Source organism: Acomys minous (genome assembly GCF_964271855.1).
Source record: "Acomys minous genome assembly, chromosome: 10".
In the NCBI taxonomy this organism is placed as follows: domain Eukaryota; kingdom Metazoa; phylum Chordata; class Mammalia; order Rodentia; family Muridae; genus Acomys; species Acomys minous.
The window spans coordinates 5,706,867-5,726,660 of NC_140491.1; the positions used below are offsets into that span (position 1 = coordinate 5,706,867).

Here is a 19,794-nt window from a genome sequence, read left to right on the forward strand (position 1 = left end):
TAGTGGTCTCCCCCTAGGCCGATGTCCTCGCCTGTCTTACTTTCTACTCCCTTTGGCCTTCCAGCTGTGTGGATAATCCATTTACTTTTAGCACTTCCCTATGGATTCGCTAGAATTTTGGTCTCAGGTCAGGGTCACCCTGGGTATTGGGTTGTCTTCCCCTCAGCACTTGCTTTGCTCCTGAAGTGCAATTTATTTATCTTCACCTTGCAGCCCCATTTCCCAGTGCAGCTCAGGCTTTGTTTTCTCCCTAGGAAGGCCAGACTCCCCTTCGAGTGCTTGTGCAGTAAAGCCTGCTCATTAGAAGCATGGAGCACAGGCTCCCGTCAAAGCAGCAAGCAGGCAGCACCGGGGCAAACAGGGATATCTCAGAGAGCTCTGCTGTTGCCGGAGAGACGGCTCAGTGGCCAAGGAGCTGCTCTTCCAGAGGACCCGGGTTTGCTTTACATCACCTACACATGGTGGCTCACAGTGAGCTGTAACACCAGTCCCGGGGTATCTTTTCCTCTTCTGGCCTCTGATGACACCGCACACATACACAGGGTGTCCGTGCATGCTTGCAGGCAAAGCAGCCATGCACATGAAATAAAAATAAATGCACCTTTTAAAACATAACTAAGACAGAAGTTAAGATGAGCTGCTTTCGCAAAGAGGCGTCACCAGGGTAACATGGGTACCTGGGTACTGTAGAGAGAAAGGGACACACTGTGGCCAATGCCCGTGGGAGCTGAGGGTGGATCTCTCTATATTTTTAAACTTTTAACATTTTAAGTAGTTATGTAAGTACCTATGTAATCTCTATTTTGTCTCTTGGCCCTCAAAACTTAAGTAATCTGTGATCTGTCTCTCTGTCTCTCTGTCTCTCTGTCTCTCTGTCTCTCTGTCTCTGTCTCTCTGTCTCTGTCTCTGTCTCTCTCTCTCTCTCTGTCTCTCTCTGTCTCTCTCTCTCTCTCTCTCTCTCTCTCTCTCTCTCTCTCTCTCTCTCTCTCTCTCTCTCTCTCTCTGTGTGTGTGTGTGTGTGTGTGTGTTCCCTACTCTTTCTCTAAGGGAAAGCCAGAATAGCACGAACCACTGTTGACCCACTTACTTTGGCAGGATCTGACCTTTTCCTTCTTGACCTATAAAAATGCTAGTTTTGCGGGATCCACCCAAAAGTGCTGTGAGGGGGATTCTTTCAAGATACTTACATTTCTATTGCTTGGGCTCTCAGGAGAGTGGAAGAAGTCAGTCTGTACAAGAGACGCGTGTTTGTGGACATGATGGCCCTTCACCCCCACCCCCTCAAATCTGGGAACAGACACACCACCTGCTAGCCACGCGGTTTTCTAGAACGTACTGAGGGCCTCTAAGTCGCACAGGACCGTGCTGCCAATGGCTTTCAAGGAAACATCCCTTTCTCTCCTGGGGCACTTCCTGCTGAGCGCTCTCTGAGAGGAAACTGCTTCTCCTTCCCTTTCACTGGGCCACGCGTATGTCCAGCTGGCCTTGGAGTGGAGATGGCTTCCAGTTGCTGTCCCAAGGTTTCTGCTGAGGCGACCACTTGTATCTGTTTGTGATGGAAGGACAGTGAGTGGCCTCCTTTTCCAAGGGTTCTGTGTCACCTGGAACTGTCCTTCCTTGGATCTAGAAGGTAGCTCTCACCCTCTTGTTCCCATCTTTGTGGTGTTGTGCCCCCACCAATCCCTCAGCCTCCTGCCTCAGCAGCCTCCTGCCTCAGCAGCCTCCTGCCTCAGCAGCCTCCTCCCTCAGCAGCCTCCTGCCTCAGCAGCCTCCTCCCTCAGCAGCCTCCTGCCTCAGCAGCCCCCTCCTTCATCTCTGTAGCTTCTTTCCCGTTCTCTTCCTCCCTCTTTTGTTTCTCATTTGTTGCTGTTACTCCACAAGGTTTGCCTGTGGAGATCTGCAGCCTAGCTTCTAGGAGACCTCAAACTCGGTGGCCCTTTCTGCTCTCACACAAGACGAGGAAGCTAAGATGACTTAGGGCTCCAGTGCCAGGACTGTGTCCCAGTAGGGTCAGACTGTTCCCTGGGTAACATTTCACAGAAAAACAACAACAAAAATATCTCTTCTCTTTATAATTTTATCATCCAGTGTGATCAGAATAGCAGTCAAGGGTTGGCAGTGTACACGGCTGTACTTTGGGTTGTTTTTTGAGGCTCTTGTGTCGAATCGGAGTTTTCGTTTTCTTTCTGTTCGGGGCTCTGCCTCTCAGCAGTGTCTTTTTACATGGGAGGTTGTTCTTCTGTAATGGAATGTAGAATGGCATCCTCTGAGCTGCAGAATAAGAAATGAAGTAGGCATGGCTGGCCTTTCTAGGTTTTTTTTTTTAATTTATTTGTTTGTTTATTTATTTATTTATTTAAAATATTGAGTTATTATACATACAGTGCTCTGCTGCATGTACACCTGCATTCCAGAAGAGGGCACCAGATCACATTATAGATGTCTATGAGCCACCATGTGGTTGCTGGGAATTGAACTCAGGACCTCTGGAAGAGCAGTCAGTGCTCTTAACCTCTGAGCCATCTCTTCCAGCTTCTCCCTCCCCGCTCTCCACTCCGCTGTGCCTTTTTAAAAACAAAACAAAACAGTTATTTGTGCTTTTGTTAATACCACAGTTTGAAAGTATTCCAGACATTGTTAATATTTATGCCTCATAGTTTATTATTGTTTGTGTCCCTCTGTACGGCTGAAGCCACCACAGTAGCCATGGACATCGGGGCCTGAACTCTCGGATGGTTCCCCAACCTCAGGCTCTGAAACCCCTGTGCCTTCTTGTTTGCTCACACATAGTAGCCAAGTCAGTCTCAGGGCAGTGTCCCTGATCGTGCCACTCCCCTGCTGACAGGGCTGTGGGCTTCCTCACCAGTCAAAGGTCGCCCTGGCGTATTTGTGTCATCTCCATTTTCTTTCCCTCTGTCTTCAATGCCCATTCGTCATAACCAGCAGTCAAGACGGTTTGTGTTAGTATTTTTCTTCAGCCAAAATCATATGCCAGGGTTGGAACAGCTCCTTGCAGTAAGATGCTCTTTATCCTTTGGCCACTGTGTTGGTCCTCCTCAGAGCCCTCCCCGGAATGACAAACCATCATGTTGGTACCCTGCTAACGCCCTGTTCTTTTTAGGGTACAGAGAGCTTCCTGGTTTCCCAGCTAGAAGTCTGGTCTCCTAGCTCCACTTTCCCTCCAGGAACTGGTATCCCCATTTCTTGTTATCTCAGCATAGATGTGTCTTCTTTCTGGACACGATGCAGCAGGGGTGAGGCGGAGCAATATCGCTGTCTCTAGCTGTTTCACTGTCCCTATACAGCGTTTCCAGAGCCAGATTCCCAGATCCTGTTCAGGCCCGGGGTAGCAGTCAGGGCTCAGGTGCAGTGCTGGCTTCTCCCAGCTTCACTCTCACTCCAACATGGCTGACATCTGCCTTGCATTCCTTCTTGTCCCTGACTAAAACCTAGTCGGCACAAGTACCCAAGAGTACCTCCAGATAGCGTATAAAGAAAGAGGAACAGCCATGGGACCGCCAGACAAAGGGGTTCATAAAGAAAATGCAAACAGAAAAGAGAGGGCAAGAAGTTCAGAATGCTATAAGCCACAAAATAACTTTTAAACACATTGTTGAGTTATTTTCCCTACTTTAAGAATGTAAATATGGAGCCCGGTGTGGTGGCGCACACCTTTAGTCCCAGCTCTCGGGAGGCAGAGGCAGGCGGATCTCTGTGAGTTCAAGGCCAGCCTGGTGAATCCAGGACAACCAGGGCTGTTACACAGAGAAACCCTGTCATGAAAAACAAACAAACAAACAAACAAAAACCCAAAAAGAATGTAAATGTTTCCTTGTTACTTTCATAGTAAACCAGCACAGCCAGGGTCAGAGGTCATGCTTGTAGACAGCATTGACTTTTCTGCTGTGGAGGGGGAAACTTCGCCTGGTTAGGAATTGCAACCAGGCTGTTAAATGCTTTGATCTCAGCTCCCATTTTGAAAGCATGGCCTAAGTACCCAGAAATGCTAAGGGGTGGACATGAACAGAACCGGAGTTCTCAGTCAAGCGACCTGTTCTCTGCTCAGCCCGGGTTTGAGGAAACATTAGAATTTCAGCTAAAACCGGGAGACTGGGTACCATGTTCAAGATTGGTAACAGCCAAGTGGGTCTCAATGCCCAGAACAGCCAAGACAGGATGTGGTCACCAACAGAGGACTTGCTAAGACAGTGTGCCCTGTGCACGAGGGAGCCACATAGAATTCTGAAGATCAGCAAAGCTTGGGGTCCCTGGGGGGAAGCTCGTGACACACAGAATTCTGAAGGTCAGCAAGGCTTGGGGTCCCTGGGGAAGCTCGTGGTTTTTAGTATGAGATTCCATAGATGAGTGGGTGTGAGAGTTGGGAGAAGTTAAAGACAGCAAAACTTAAAGTGACAGCAACACTCACCATGCCTACGTTTTAAAACTGTGTACGTAGCAAACAGCCCAGGGAGAAACCATGACGAGGTCTGGCATGGCCCTTCCTGGTCTTGGGTGCGTCCTTGATCATACAGCATTTCACAAGGATCTTCCTGGTGATCCTAGGTTTTCCCCACGTGTAATTGTGTACTTCATTACCTTTTGTGAATAAACCCAAAATTAACAGAAACCCATAGTTTAACATCAAAAGAATTTTCCTTTTGTCCTTTGAGATTAATCACTGCCCCGAGTTCTTATAATATTTTCTTTAAAAAAGGAAAAGAAAGAAAATGGCTTCCAGGCCACACTGGGCTGAAACCCAGGTAGGTGTCCGGCTCATCACCAGAGCCTCTTCCTGCTGCAGGAGACAGGAACTAAAACAGAGACCAAACCCAGACAGTGTGCAGAGCGTGAGAGACCTCAAACACTCAGCCCACACCTCCCCTCAGGGCTCAGGGAGCTATGCGGAAGAGAAGGCAAAAGGATTGTGAGGGCCCGAGGGGATGGGTGACACCAAGGACACAGTGTCTTCCAGACAGAGCGGGACCGACCCACTTGTGAGCTCACAGAGACTGTGGCAGCGTGCATAGGTCCAGGCCAAATGGGGTTCCGGCACTGAGAGAAGTGGACGCCAGTCCCCGTCCCTCACTCAGAAGCTGTCGCCTGCCTACAACCCTTGCAAAGGAAAAATTGGTTATAGCCAATGAAGTCAATGGAGTGTCACTGGGCATACAAACCACACTTGAGGGTGAGCCTCATGCCCAGAAGTGGATGCCCAGCACAAAAGGAACCTGAGGGTATTTTTGGAGATTTTTTTTTCTCATGATGTGTGTGTGTGTGTGTGTGTGTTGTGTTTTTAAAAAAAGATTTATTATTATTATGTATACAGTGCTCTGCTTGCATGTGTGCCCACAGGACAGAAGAGGGCATCAGATCTCATTATAGATGGTTGTGAGCCACCACGTGGTTGCTAGGAATTGAACTCAGGACCTCTGGAAGAGCAGTCAGTGCTCTTAACCTCTGAGCCATCTCTCCAGCCCTGGGGACATTTTTTAACCTTACGTGGTTTTTTGCTTATGTATTATAGTTTCTTATTGTGTATGTGTGTGTTTTCTTCGTTTTGTTTTATTCTGGTTTTTTATGGGTAATTTTTTTGTTTGTTTTTGTTGTTGTTTTTTTGGAGGTTTTTTTTTTTCGAGGGGGGGGGTTGTTTGGGTTTTTGGCCAGTTTGTTTTCGAAAGAGAGAGGAAGTGTGAAGTTAGGTGGTGAGGATCTGGGAGGAGATGAAGGATGGGAAACTGGGACCAGAATATGTTGTATGGAGGGGAAAAAAAAAGTACTCAATGCCTGAGAGTGAAATTGTTCAGCTGAAAGGATTACTTGCAAAAGAAGCTGCTGAGCGTGTGCAGGTGCTGCTGCTGCTGTGCGTCCCTCCCAACTGTGGGCCCACCTCACTTTAGAAAGGAGAGATAGGGCGGTCCCCAGCAAAGGGAATCTCTTAACTGTCTGCATAGCCTTCGTTTCCTCATATTCCCTAAAATAGAGCATCCTGTTGCTGTGAAGAGACACCACAGCCATGGCAGTTGGAAACCATTTCACTGGGGCGGGCTTACCTTTCAGAGGTTTAGTCCACTGTCGTCATGGCAGGAAGCATGGCAGCGTGCATGCAGACATGGCAGTGTGCATGCAAATGTGGTGCTGGAGGGGCAGCTGAGAGCTCCACCTCCGGAACTGCAAGGAGCAGGAAGAGAGAGTGACACTGGGGCTGGCTCGAGCATCGGAATCCTCAGAGCCCATGCTCAGTGACACACTTCCTCTAAGAAGGCCACGCCTACTCCAACAAGCCCACAGTTCTAATCCTTTCAAATAATGCCTCTCCCTACAAGCCCGTGGGGGTCATTTTCATTCAGATTGGCTTCACTTTCCCCCCTGTCCAGTAGCAAAGAATCAGTCCCATTAGGTAACTGTGGTCCTGCATAAAAAATGTCAGTGTTGGGTATGTATCAAAGGTGTGACCTGCTTTCATTATTTCTGGTGTATCTTAGTTTGCTAGTTCAAATCGGTCTTTGAAGAGACAAGTGGTCTGACTTTCCATGTGGCAGCAGTGTAGGGAGGTGAAATATAAGATTCCTCAGGGTGAGGTTCAAGAGCAGCCGCCTGTGATGGTAGGAGAGGCTCTCACTGGGAGGTGGGCTATAGTCCTAGCCCTGTGCCTCTTAGGCTCAGAGCCGTGGCCAAGTCACCCAACCCAACTTGAGTCTCCCTTTTGACATCTGTAGGCTGAGGAGCTGGACTGGCTGTCAGGGAAGTGTTGGCTAAAAACATTTTTGCTTTCCAGAGAGAGACCTACAAATGAAGTTTGGCTTTAGGGAGAACCAAGTCCGAGGGAGAAAATCTGCCCAAGGCATAGAACTCAGGATGATGATGGCTAGGGTCTTAGTCAGGGTTACTATTAATGTGATGAACCAGGACCAAACACAAGTAGGAAAGGGAGGGTTTGTTTGACTTAGACTTCCATATCACTGTTCATCACTGAAGGAATTCCGGGCAGGAGCTCAAACAGGGCAGGAACCTGGAGGCAGCTGTTGATGCAGAGGCCATGGAGGAGTGCTGCTTCCTGGCTTGCTCCCTCTGGCTTGTTCAGCCTGCTTTCTCATATAGCCCAGGACTCCCAGCCCAGGGATGGCAAGTGAGCTAGGCCCTCCCTCTCGTAGGCTTGCCTATAGCTCAGTCTTTCAGAGGCATTTTCTCAACTGAGGCTCCCTCCTCTCCACAGATTCCAAAACTTGTGTCATGTTGGCATAAAACTAGGCAGCACAGCTAGTAAGTCGTGTTTAACATGGGGTTTTTAACTGCTTAAAACAGCTGCAGATAGGCCAAGACAAAGACCCTTTAAGTGAGAGCGATCACAGTCAGGTACCTGCAGTAATTTGAGTGGTAATAGCAGTTAACAGAAATAGAAAACACTCTTATACTGTAGTGTTTGATTTTCAAAACATGTGGATTGGCATCCATTTCCTGGTGCAGTTGTACAAATACTTCTGATAGTGGAAATTCTGAGGAGCCATTCTGAATGTGATGAGAGAATAGGACCTGGCCCGTGAGTAGAGCTCAGGAGAAAACTACTGAGTGATCGGATGAGTACTTTCTGACTTCACACAGCAAGAAGAAGGGGGAGGGTTTTTTGTTTTCTTTTCTTTCTTTCTTTCTTTGTTTTGCTTTTGCACACTCCAACTTTCTCTGTGTCCTTCAGTGCACTGGGTTCCACAGCGTTGTTTGTGTTCAGGGATGTTTCTTTGTTCTGGCCACAGCCCTTTGGTTTTGCCACTGATGGGATCCTGAAAGGGCTGGCCCAGTTTGTCTCAGAGTCATCAGGTGGGGCAGCTTATGGCTAGCATCTGCTCTTCTAGAGCTTTCTGCATGAACATGTGAATAATAAATGAGCGCATACTACCTAATATTCCACAGAATACCTAGTTTCTAGTCAGTTCTCTTAGGTTTATGGAAAATGAAATCCGCAAGGTTTTGCTTGTTTTCTCTGTGACTCCTCCCCTTCTGTCCTCTGGTGTCTGGGGAACTTGGTCCCTGTCTCCCAGAGTGCAGAGCTACTCCCAGAAAGCTTAGGTTTCATGCTGCCATTTTGGAACTTGATGCCATTAAAGTCGGCAGATGCTGGCCCACACTGAAACCGTGCGTCCTGCTGCCATCCAGTCCTGGCACTGGAGCTTGGTTGAAGCAAAGGCCATTTCCTGTTGTTTTGGGAGGGACATCAGAAGACGGAAGAAGCTTTCTGTTTGGGACGTGACTGTTTTGCACGTTGAAGGGTCTAGATGCTTAAGGGGAAGAGTGGAGCTTAGATCACAGGCTGTTTACATTCAACCCGCCACAGCCCAGGGCTTGTCCTGACGTCCCTGCGAGGCTGGTGTTTACCTAATAACGATGAGTTTTCAACTGTACCTGAATATGGTCATTTCTGATCAAATTATGTCTCATGTCAGCTTAGAGGCGTGGTAGGCCAATAATGGGGATAGAGCATCTCCCTCTAGTGGAGTGCTGTACTGTAGGAGTAGATGTGGCTCAGGTCAGCTGGCAGATGCGGGAGCCAGAGTGCCATGGATGGCCCTTGAATGTCACATGAAATGGGATGCTGTAGAGGGACCTGACACACTGGATCAGATGAAAGAGGGCCAGCAGGGCACATGCCCAGTTAACATTCATGTCTAATACGTAGAAACAACTCATAATTCTTCATGTATAATATTATTTCCATCTCTTTCGTTCTTCCCGCTGCCCTGCCCCCCCTCCCCTGAGACAGGGTTTCTCTGTGTAGCCTTGGCTGTCCTGGTCTCACTTTATAGACCAGGCTGGCCTCAAACTCACAGAGATCCGCCTGCCTCTGCCTCCCCAAGTGTTGGGATTACAGGCGCGCGCCACCACACCTGGCTTATTTTCATCTCTTGACATGGTTGATACTGTCATCCCTCAGTGTCACATGAAGAAACTGAGGCACAGAAACAATAAACATGTTATTTAAAGGTATACAGATAGTGAAGGATATAAAATTTGGATGTAGCTGAAAAATTGAAAATTTGAATGCAAACCACAGTGTGCCACCTCCTGTAGATGGGAGAAGAGTGAGAACTTGAAAATCGCAAAAGCTCCGAGGTCGGGATCTGGTGGGATGATGTTACCCCATCACTACTTCCTGTTCCACTGAGATGTGAGGAGGTGAGGAATTCCCGCTGCTAACTCCCACTGCCACAGAGCTGCCTGGCACAGTGGACTGTACCCCTCAAACCAGGAGCCAAAATAAGCCCTTTCTCCCTTAAGTGACACTGTCGGCTATCTGTTTAAAGCCATAAAAACAACAGGACAGGCTGTTCTCGGGGGACAGTGTCGCCAGAGAAATTAGAGGTGAAGGACGTCGAGTCCTAGGTGATGTGAGTGGGCTTGGCGCTGGAGCTGGGGAGACGAGGACAGGGAAGGCCTCCGGGGGGTGAGAACCAGGCTCACACAGCAGTGGGCAGCCACGGCCGATCTTACCGAATGATTTCAACTCAGATCCGAAGCCTGGGAAGCTTTGTCTCAGCTGGAGGAACTGTGTGTGTGAACAGTGTGTGTGAACTGTCTGTGTGGACTGTGTGTGTTCATGGCTTTCTCCCAGAAGGTGGCCAGAGCAGCGTGTGAGCGGTGGGTGGGTAGGGGAAGTTGGAAAAGTTGTCAGCGTCATAGTCGAATGGGACTAAGGGGTCTCTTTGAGGAGTATTGGCTGTTTCCTGTGAGTAGTGGGAAGGCACCAAAGGTTAATGAGGCACACAGCTTGCTCCGATGGGAGAGGCAGGATGCTAACTGCATGCATCTCCTTGGAGGGGCTGAGGACGGAGCGTGGCTGGGGTAGAGCCTTTAGGGGGAAGTCCTTCTTGCCTAAAGTCCTAAGCATCAGCGTTGCAGCTCACATGCTCTCCCTGCCTGTGAGGTGGGAGGAGCCTGGCCCCAAGCAAAGGTTCCTGGTGCTCAGCTTTGTGTCAGGGTTCACAGCAGCGAGACTTCATGCCCCTGTGAGCCGCTCGACCGCCAGTTTATGCCTGTCTGTGTATGCAGAGGAAAACCAAGATGTGTGCTTTCAAAGACTTAACTGTTCCCCCTCCTCTTCCTATTATTACTATTGTTGTTTTTATTGGCATTGATATTTACGACGTATTCTCTTCTATGTAGTAGGTGCTTTGAGACAATACCTGGAAATACTACGATTGCGTGCCTTGTTGGAGGCATCTTTTCCTCCCAGAAGGAGCCTCAAAACAGGAACATAGTAAATCATTTATTCAGTGCCCATAACCCATCCCACTTTCCAACAAAAACTTGGCTGGATTGGGCGTGGCATGTTCCGAGCCTGGCAGTAGATAGTCTAAGTAACACCACAATTCCAAGGCTCAGTTCCACAGATTTCCCTGTAGTGAACACAGCTATGTGACTTGATTTTAACCATTCAGGCCCTAGAATAAGTCCACTGAGATGAGGGTGGGTTTTCAGGCAAAGTGGTTAGCATCCTGATAAAACAAGACAAATTAACCTATGTCACTCTTCCATTCTTTTTTTTCCTGGATGCTGATGAAATGACGGAATCAGAGCAGCCATCCTGTCATCATGAGGGGGAACAAAAATAAAGGAAAGGTTGGGCTGTAGAGACGGCTCATTGGTTAAGAACACTGACTTCTCTTCCAGAGGATCTGGGTTCAAGTCCCAGCACCCACATGATAGCTTACAACTGTCTGTAACTCCAAGATCTGACATCCTAATACGGCCACACAGGCAAAAAACAAAACAAAACAAAACAAAAACAAAAAAACAAAACAATGCACGTAAAATAAAAACAAAATAAAATTAAAAAAAAAAAAAGGAAAGGCAAAGAGCATATAGAATTGGCTGCCTTTACATCATTGCTGCTTAGCCACCAGCAGCCCTGAGCATTCCAACTCCTTATTTGTTGAATCTGTTCTTATATAGGTTTTCTGATAAAAAAACAAACAAACAAACAAACAAACACAATGTTAGATGTAGTAAATTGAAAGCTATTACGAGCCTTTTCCTATATGCTGTGATGGGTTTGTAAATGTCCGTGATCTTCAGGATGACCTTTAGCCTGCTTGAAAACAACTTCTGAAAGGAGAGTTTAATACCTTGTATTGAAAAATGTTCACAGTTGGGAGTGATGAGTTGTGGACTTATAAATGTAATTTTCAGGATAAATGAACTTAGGTGTATGAACTCTCCGTAGCAACTACCGCCGAGCTACTGTTCACGGGCAGTATCTTCTTAGGGTCTTTTTTATGACAGTCTCAGTTTCTGAGTACATTGTGTGTGTGTTTATGGCTGTGGCGGAAATGATAGCTACACTCAGGGTAACAGCATAAATAGTCTGATGTTTTGAAAATGTGGAGCTCCAACAGGCTTTATTGGATTTCAGGGTAATAGCATTATTAAATTTTCTACCTCTTTCCAAAATGTGCTGTGGCCGGGATCCAAGCTGGTGTCTTAGAGAAGTCTCAGGCTCTGGACATCGATGGGGGAGGTTTTATCTTGGGTTGCTCGGTCACTCAGGTGGGGTAAAGAAAGTAACTGGATTTTCTTCTGTGTCCTGTTAGACTGTGTGCCTTGTGCAGGGGTGGACGGCAGGAACGGTCAGTGACACGCCTCCTGGAGAAGGGGGAGGAGATGGGGACTGTGCACGGGACCATGGGGGAGCGAAGGTTCTAGACACGGGGGAGACACATTTGAAGAGAAAGGGACTTGGAACTTCATCTAATAAAAGTCCTGCTTTTGGTCATGGCCTTGTGATTTGAGGCCTAGAAGGATTTAAGTCGTTTACTGAAAAAAGAAACCTTGGAGTCACTTCCTTTTTGTTTTTGTTTGTTTGTTTGTTTTTAATTAATTCATTCTTTGTTTCTTTTTTGAGATTAGAATGTAATTGCATCATTTCCCCCTTTCCTTTCCTCCTCCAAACCCTTCCCACACCCCTCTTGCTCCCTTTCAAATTCATGACCCCTTTTTTCACTAGTTGTCATATATATATATGTACTTATATAGCTATTCCTAAATATATAAATCAACGTGCTCAGTCTGTATAGTGTTATCTGTATGTATACAGGGCCGGCCGTTTGGTTTTGGGGAACCAGTCGGTTTGCTCTTCCGTGGGGAGGCCCGCTTCTCCTGCTCCCAGCATTCCTTAGTTGCCTGTAGTTCTCTGTGTTGGGTTGAGGCGTCCTGGGCTTTCCCCATCCTTGTGAGCATGCCGTTTGCCCTTCCTTGACCAGCTCACGGTTAGGCAGTCATGCCGGTGAGAGACTTGATGGGTATAGCTTCTACCATTCACAGAAGAGCACCTCAAAGAGCCGGAGCCCAGAACCTCAAGGCTCAGTCCTGCGTTTGGACCGCCTCATTTTCCCCACTGAAAAGGGAATTTCTTGCAGCCCCAGGCACTTGTGGGCAGCATCAGAGAAACCACTGGGCTCGCTTCCGTGCCGTCTGGAGAAGTCATGGCGCTCTTGCGAGGAATCACAGGCACGTAAACTCAGGACTGTGTGAGAGGCTGGCCAGGCTGAGCACAGTAGACCAAGACCCTTGGGTGTTGCAAGCGTTCAGTGGGCTCCTGGGAGAGCGAGGTGTCAAGTCAAGGCCCTGTGTTTTCTGTCAGGTGGCAGAAAACAGATCATGGGGCTACGTACTCAGGGTGAACTGGGGTGAATTGGTTAGTTTGGCAGATTGAGCCAGGACTAAGATGTTCTTAGGGGTCCACAATAGGTTTTGTTTTTTAAGTGGTAGGTGAAAGCTTTTAAAATAATTAATGATGTGATGATAGTGGTCTTCTTCTTTTGTTGTTGTTGTTGTTGTTGTTGTTATTATTATTATTATTATTATTATTATTATTATTATTATTACTACTACTACTACTACTACTACTACTACTACTACTACTACTTTGAAAACTAAAATATAATTACATCACTTTGCCCCTTACCTTTCCTCCTCCTCCTTTGTATCTTCCTGTGCTTTCTCTTGAATTCATGGCCTCTTTTTCTTTCATAGTTACTGTTACACACACACACACACACACACACACACACACACACACACACACACTCCCCTACATACAGAAATACAGTCCATTAGTGTTCTTTTGCTTGTACATACATGATTTCAGGCCTGACCTCTTGGTGTAGGATAGCCAATTGGGGGGGTCTCATCTTCCCCAGGGAAGACTGTTTCTCTTGCTTGCAGCACTCTAGCCTGTAGTTCTTTGTCTAGCGATGGACTATGTAACGTGGCCCCTACATAGACATGTTAGCGTGTAGACATGTTAGCATGTCTGTTGGTGTTCTTCCTTATTCAGGTCCTGTTTAGGAAGCCATGCCCTTGAGGGATCATGGGTGATGCTTCCCTGTCGTTTCTAGGAGACATAGTCTCACAGCAGGTTACCTGGCCCTTTGGCCCTTAAGCCGTTCCTCCACCTCTTCCAGAATGTTCCCTGACTCTTAGGTACAGGAGTTGTGTTGTAGATGTATCAGTTGGGACTGCATTTTGACTGGCTAGCTGTTTTCTATAATGGTCTACATCTGCAAAGGGAAGTTTTTTTGATGAGGGGTGAAAGGACAGATGTTTGCGATGCAGCTAGGAATTGGGCTGAGCTAGTAAAGTGATGGTACTGGGTCCCCTCTCGGCTCAGTTAGTAAAGTGATGGTACTGGGTCCCCTCTAGGCTCAGTTAGTAAAGTGATGGTACTGGGTCCCCTCTCGGCTCAGCTAGTAAAGTGATGGTACTGGGTCCCCTCTCGGCTTGGTTAGTAAAGTGATGGTACTGGGTCCCCTCTAGGCTCAGTTAGTAAAGTGATGGTACTGGGTCCCCTCTAGGCTCAGTTAGTAAAGTGATGGTACTGGGTCCCCTCTTGGCTCAGCTAGTAAAGTGATGGTACTGGGTCCCCTCTCGGCTTGGTTAGTAAAGTGATGGTACTGGGTCCCCTCTAGGCTCAGTTAGTAAAGTGATGGTACTGGGTCCCCTCTCGGCTTGGTTAGTAAAGTGATGGTACTGGGTCCCCTCTAAAATCCATGACCTTACTATCTTCAGGTGGTTGCCGAGGGTCGCAGTATCAGGCATGATTTTCTTCCTGTTGAATGTGCCTTAGAGAGCTCTTGGTTACCTCGCAGAGGCAGTGCCACTATGACAGGGCTAGTATGCCATGCTGGTTGTAGCGCATGGTCTTCACTGTGCCTCCACCACTCTGAGTGCTTTACACATGCTGACCTGTGTAATTCCCTCACAAGCCTTAAGCGCCAGGCACTCTGTCTCTTATTTTCTAGTAAGGAAGCTGAGGTGACGTGACTCACCCAGAGAACTAACTGCTCCTAGAAAGTGGTGAAGTGGAGGTCAGGAGAGATGGTGTGCCCCCCAAGTCCAGCTCATGGTGGCCTGGGGTGTGTGCCTGTGGTGGTGATGGAAGATGCAGGGCGTGTGTGTGGAGGGGGTTGGGGAGACAGTGAGGGGAAGGCACATTACAGGCTCAGTGGGTATCAGTGACTGCATATGGTGGCAGTGGAGGTGACAGCAGGGAAATTCAGCTTAGAGCTTTTCTCAGGGCAAGTTGATGGTGTTAGGACCCTGGCCAACTGTGGGGGCTCAGGAGTATTGGGGTGACAGATGGCAGGGATATGCAGATGACTTGGGATAGTAGTAAATGAGACGTATTGGGAGAGTGGTTGCATTAGTTACTTTTTTCTTCACTGGGACCAAACACCTGACAGAGAGCAAGAGCTTATGGGAATAAGATTTAGCTTGGTTTGCAGTACAGTCCACCATGGCTGGCAAGGTGTGGCAAGTGCTACACAGCTAGCCTAAGCTGTCACCCCTCTGCCAGGCCTTCCAGCTAGGTCCAACACCCTCAAAGGTTCTATACCCCAGTACCAGCTGGGCAGCAACTGTTCCCACATACAAGCCTGTGGAGGACCTTTCACACCCACGCTGAAATAGATTTTAAAGAATCTTATCTTCTTGCTTTGTGACCAACTAGTGCAGGAGTCTTAACCCAAGTTTGGGGGAAACCACCGAGAAAGAAGCTTCTCAAGTGGACGCTCTTTAAACTGACAGACTTCCCTAAGCTCTTCTGCCTTAGCGTAGTACGTGGCATGAAAGGGTCTCAGCGGCTTTTTGTGTCTCTGTGTGAACAAGACACGGAGACAACTGCTTGCTGTCTACCTTGAGAAGCAGTGGAAGGTGAGGAGGAGGATTGTGTGTGTGTGTGTGCCCTAGGTCAGCCCTAGGTGTCATTCCCAAGAAGCTATGCGGCTTGTATTTTTGAGACAGGGTGTTTCTTGGGGTCCAGGACTTGCTGGCAAGGCTGTAGCTGCCTCCACCTCCCCAGTGCACAGACTGTACATAAGCCCACATCACGTCACCCAGCTTTTTATGTGGGTGTTGGGGACTGAGCTCGGGTACCTATGTTTGTGTGGAAAGTGCTCTCTGCTGACTGAGGTACCTCCCCAGCAGCCCCTTGAGTAGAGTTCTCATGAGGAAAACCAGTGGTGGCCAGGCGGAGAAAGACCTAAGGGTTTCTCTGTGCACTCATGCTCTATGTTAGGACAAACCCTGGTTCTTTTCTGGGTCCTTAGCCCAGGTCAAGACTGGACATCATTTTCTTCCGTCCTGCTTCCCTCCCAAGGACTGGTCCTGATCCATGCATCCTCTCTAAGCCCAGGCCCAGACACAAGGCTAAGAAGAGGCAGCTGATGCCCTTGGGCAAAAAAACCTTAAAATGCCCTGAAGGGGACTAGAAAACATAGGGTTTTCAATCAGAGATGTATTTCATTGCCTTTTCTCTGGGTGGGACAGTTTCTTCTGTCTCCTCCCCCTTTCCCCCACCTTTCCCCCTCTCCCAGCATATCTCTCTCCCTCTCCCTCTCCCTCCCCCTCCCTCTCTCTCTCACACACACACACACATCAGGCGAGTTTCTGGGTGTGTGAGGTTGGTCGGTGTGACTGCACTTATTTTCGCCTTCAGTTATGGCCCAGGGAAAGATGATGTTGCCGAGTCCCGTGGAGCTGATGCAGCTGCACAACTGCTCCAGGCTCAGCGTCCCAGGGAGCTTGTAGGGAACTAGCTGGTCGTCAGCTCCCATCACAGCATCTGGAAAGCAGTTTGCAGTGTGGGTTTTGATCCTGTTCTAGCGCGCGCGCGCGCGCACACACACACACACACACACACACACACACACACACACACACACACACTAACACAGTGGGTCCTTCGTGCTAAGAGAGCAGCAGCCGCAGCAGCAGCCGCAACAGCAGTTTATTATTCTTGTCCATCCCAGAGTTCCAAAGAGCCTTCTTATAAGGCAGCAAAACAGGAATCCTTCTCCCAGGTGAAATCCCTCAAGAGGTGATTGCACACAGGAGGAAAAGTCTCGAGGAAGGGAGGGGCGTGTTCTCAGAGCAGTAAACATGACTAGCTAACCAAGATAAACACAGACATGGAAGCTGCTAGAAACAGGACATGAAACAGCAAGACAGGCAGGCAGCCCAGTCGGGCCTGGTTCCTACAATTGGAATCCTTCTTGTAGAAGACTGAATGAGGAAGCTATTGACTAGAATCTGTATCCTTCATTCACCGATGTGCTTATGTAATAAGTAGTACTTTATGATCTCTGTGCCTGGCTCTCTTTGTGGTCCTGTTGCCTTTAGCTTAGCCTTGGTTAATAGCATCAGCGCCATCATGTCAGGGTAATGGACCTCCATTAATGAGACATTGAAAATATTGTTCGAGGGGGAAATGCCCTTGCTAAATTGTTTTGTCTTCAGAGCCTTTATGCTTCATCCCAGAGGCGCAACCGTGTGTGTGTGTGTGTGTGTGTGTGTGTGTGTGTGTGTGTGTGTGTGTACACATACATGCATAGGAAGGCAGAGGGCAACTTTAGTGTCATTCATCAGGAGCTGCTTTTAGAGATAAGCCCCGGGCTTTCTCGTTAGGCTTTGCTGGCCGTCCAGCGAGCCCCAGGACCTACTGTCTCTGCAGCACATAACACTCACTATGCCTGGTGCCTCTTTATTGAGTGCTGGAGATAGGAACCCACATCTTCATATTGACTGAACATCTCCCTGGCCCCCACAACTATAATCTTAATGCAAAACTTGGAGTGGCTTGGCACCAAGCCCTGAGTTTTTGTTTGTTTGTTTGTTTGTTTGTTTTAAATATCAGTATGATTTTACGGAAAGCTGGGCACTTGCAGTGAATGCTGGCCCAACCCATTGCATTACCTACCGCTGAGGTGGCATTTCTGCCAGTCTTTATTTTTAATATTTTGATTAATATTTTCTTCAAAAAATGTTACACAGCCTACATAGGTTGCTCGAAATCCCCAATTTCACATTAAGATATAAATGAAGTTAAGCAGTTCTACACTCAACAACACTGGATTCGGTTGCCCAACACGGATCGAAAGTACTTGGTTTGTGTTAGATTTCATAAAATGCATTTGAAAAAGTACACTCATCTATACACAGAGTCACAACCCTACTTAAATATTTCCCACTGAGGGTCAGATGTCAACTTATGAGATTGTATCTACATGTAAAGTCAAAAATTCAGCTCTTAAGTTGTACTGGCCGTGTTTTCAACTCTGTGTTGCCAGCAGCTGCCCTGCTGTGTATACAGCCCTGCTGTAGGTTGTTCTTAAAAGCATACACATAGGCAGAAAGCTGCTGCGCTGCTTTTGTGTCCTCTTAGGCTGCTGTTACTGTAGAACTGGTCTAACTGGTCTAACTGGTCTACCTTCCGAAGGCCTTTCGGAAACCATGCTGTTAGATCGGTCCATTCACTTTTCTATTGCTGTCATAAGACACCGTGACCAAGGCAATTTACGTAAGAGTTTATTGGGGCTCCCAGTTCTAGAGGGTGAGTCCGTGACCGTCATGGTGGGCAGCCTGGCAAGAAGCAGGCAGGTATGGCACTGAAGCTGAGAGCTTACGTGTGATCCACAAGATCACACACAGAGACAGAAAGCTGGAGGGCTAACTGAGGGTGGGGTGAGGCCACACCTCCTAATCCTTCCCCAACAGTTCCACCAACTGGAGGCCAAGTATTCAAATATAAGAGCATATGGGGTGGTGGGGGTGGGAGGTGTTCTCTTTGAAATCACTACGTTACCAAGGAGAAATAGTTCATAGTTCGTGTTTCAGCTTCAAGGCCAGGGGATGCCTTGCTCATTGTAGGGTTGGATAGATGTTTTTCCAGCTAAATCCTGTTCCTACCTCATTCTGTCCTACCTGCCACCTCTTCTGTCCTTCATTCTGTCCCAGAGCTTGGTTCTTCGCCCCAGCTTGGTTCTTCGCCCCCAGAACACACACATTTCCTTGACTTGAGTACTTTTGTATTAAAACCCCTCTCTCCCTATGCATGTTCTGTGAGAAGAAGAATTATTTTTGTTCCCTAGTGGATTTCCTGATGAATTCAACATACATGGCACAGGCACCTGTGCAATGGGCAATGGGTAATATATAGTTACCACCTAGGACAAGTAGGGAATATGTAATAGATAGTAATATAAACAATGGCATATGGATACACACACACATCCATACACAACACACACACACACACACAATTATAAATGGTCACAGTGCAGGGCAAGTTCAAAATATGTGGTAGATACTGTTGCTAGTGGCACTGGCTAGGAGTATCTGTATTAATATGGAGTTTGTTCAGGTCAAGGGAACAGGAATATTTTAGGGGTTCTGTATACTAAAAGTATGCAGCGGACACTCAGGCACGTCACTCTCTTCTTGACCCGCTGCATTACTTTATCTGTTTACTTTCAAGAAGTATCTATCACCTCCTCTTTGCCTGCGCATGTCATATGAAACACACTGAAGACAAAGAAGCAGAGTGAATTGTGAAATGTTTTAAGGAGCTGCGACACGCGAGAGCAAAGACAGTTGGGTGCAGAAGAAGCACCTCCTGGTGTTTCAGGACAGCCAAACAAACCCACCCCTTCAGTTACAGCGGAGTAATGAGCCCAGTCCCCAGCATGTGGAGACATAATTAGGCCTGCGCTGTGGGCCAGCGGACCAGGTGTCAGCTCATTATCTGAATCATAAAGTCGAAAGTTAGGCCATTAAAGGGTTACTAGTTTGGAAGCAGTTAGATTAGAACATAAGAGTCTTGGAAAATAGGAGTTTTACCAATTAAATTATACTTTAGAAAATATCCAGCCTTTAACTGTTCTCTTGGAACTTTCCATAGAAGTGCAATGTGCATGCAGAAATGTGCACGTGAGGGCACGGCTCATGACAACACAACTTGAATTTCCTTGTCGGTCAAGACTCGCTCCGTCGCCTTGACCAGCACCCCTGGGGCCACTCTCATGGGGCTATTTCCTTTTCCTCTCTCAACCCCTGCGCCCTGTCCTGGCACACAGAAGTTTTTCCTGTCTTTGTACTTTATATAATGGAATCGTGCAGTCCCACTCCTAACCTAAGGCATTGGGTTATCATGTGGGGTGACATTTCTGACAGTGACTTCCCTGAAAACAAATCCTGTCTTTAGATTTCCTTATGACATAATTAAGTTGGTGTGTGTGTGTGTGCATGTGTGTGTGTGTGTGTGTGTGTGTGTGTGTGTGTGTGTGTGTGTGTGTGTGTTTAGGCCAGTGGTCAGCCTTGAGAGTCTTTTTGAGAAACTGTACACCTTGTTTTGTGAGGCAGGGTCTCTCCTTGGGGCTTGCTAATTCGGCTAGGGCGGCTGGCCAGTGTTCTTTGGTCTTCATCTCCCTGGCACAGAGACTAAAACATACACTGGTGATCATGCCTGGTGTG

At 47.6% G+C, this 19,794-nt stretch overlaps 1 protein-coding gene across 9 annotated transcripts in view; it reads left to right on the forward strand.

Moving 5' to 3' along the window:
• APBB2 (amyloid beta precursor protein binding family B member 2) overlaps positions 1-19,794 on the forward strand; it is a 308,601-nt gene that overhangs the window by 136,521 nt on the left and 152,286 nt on the right. The window lies entirely within an intron of this gene.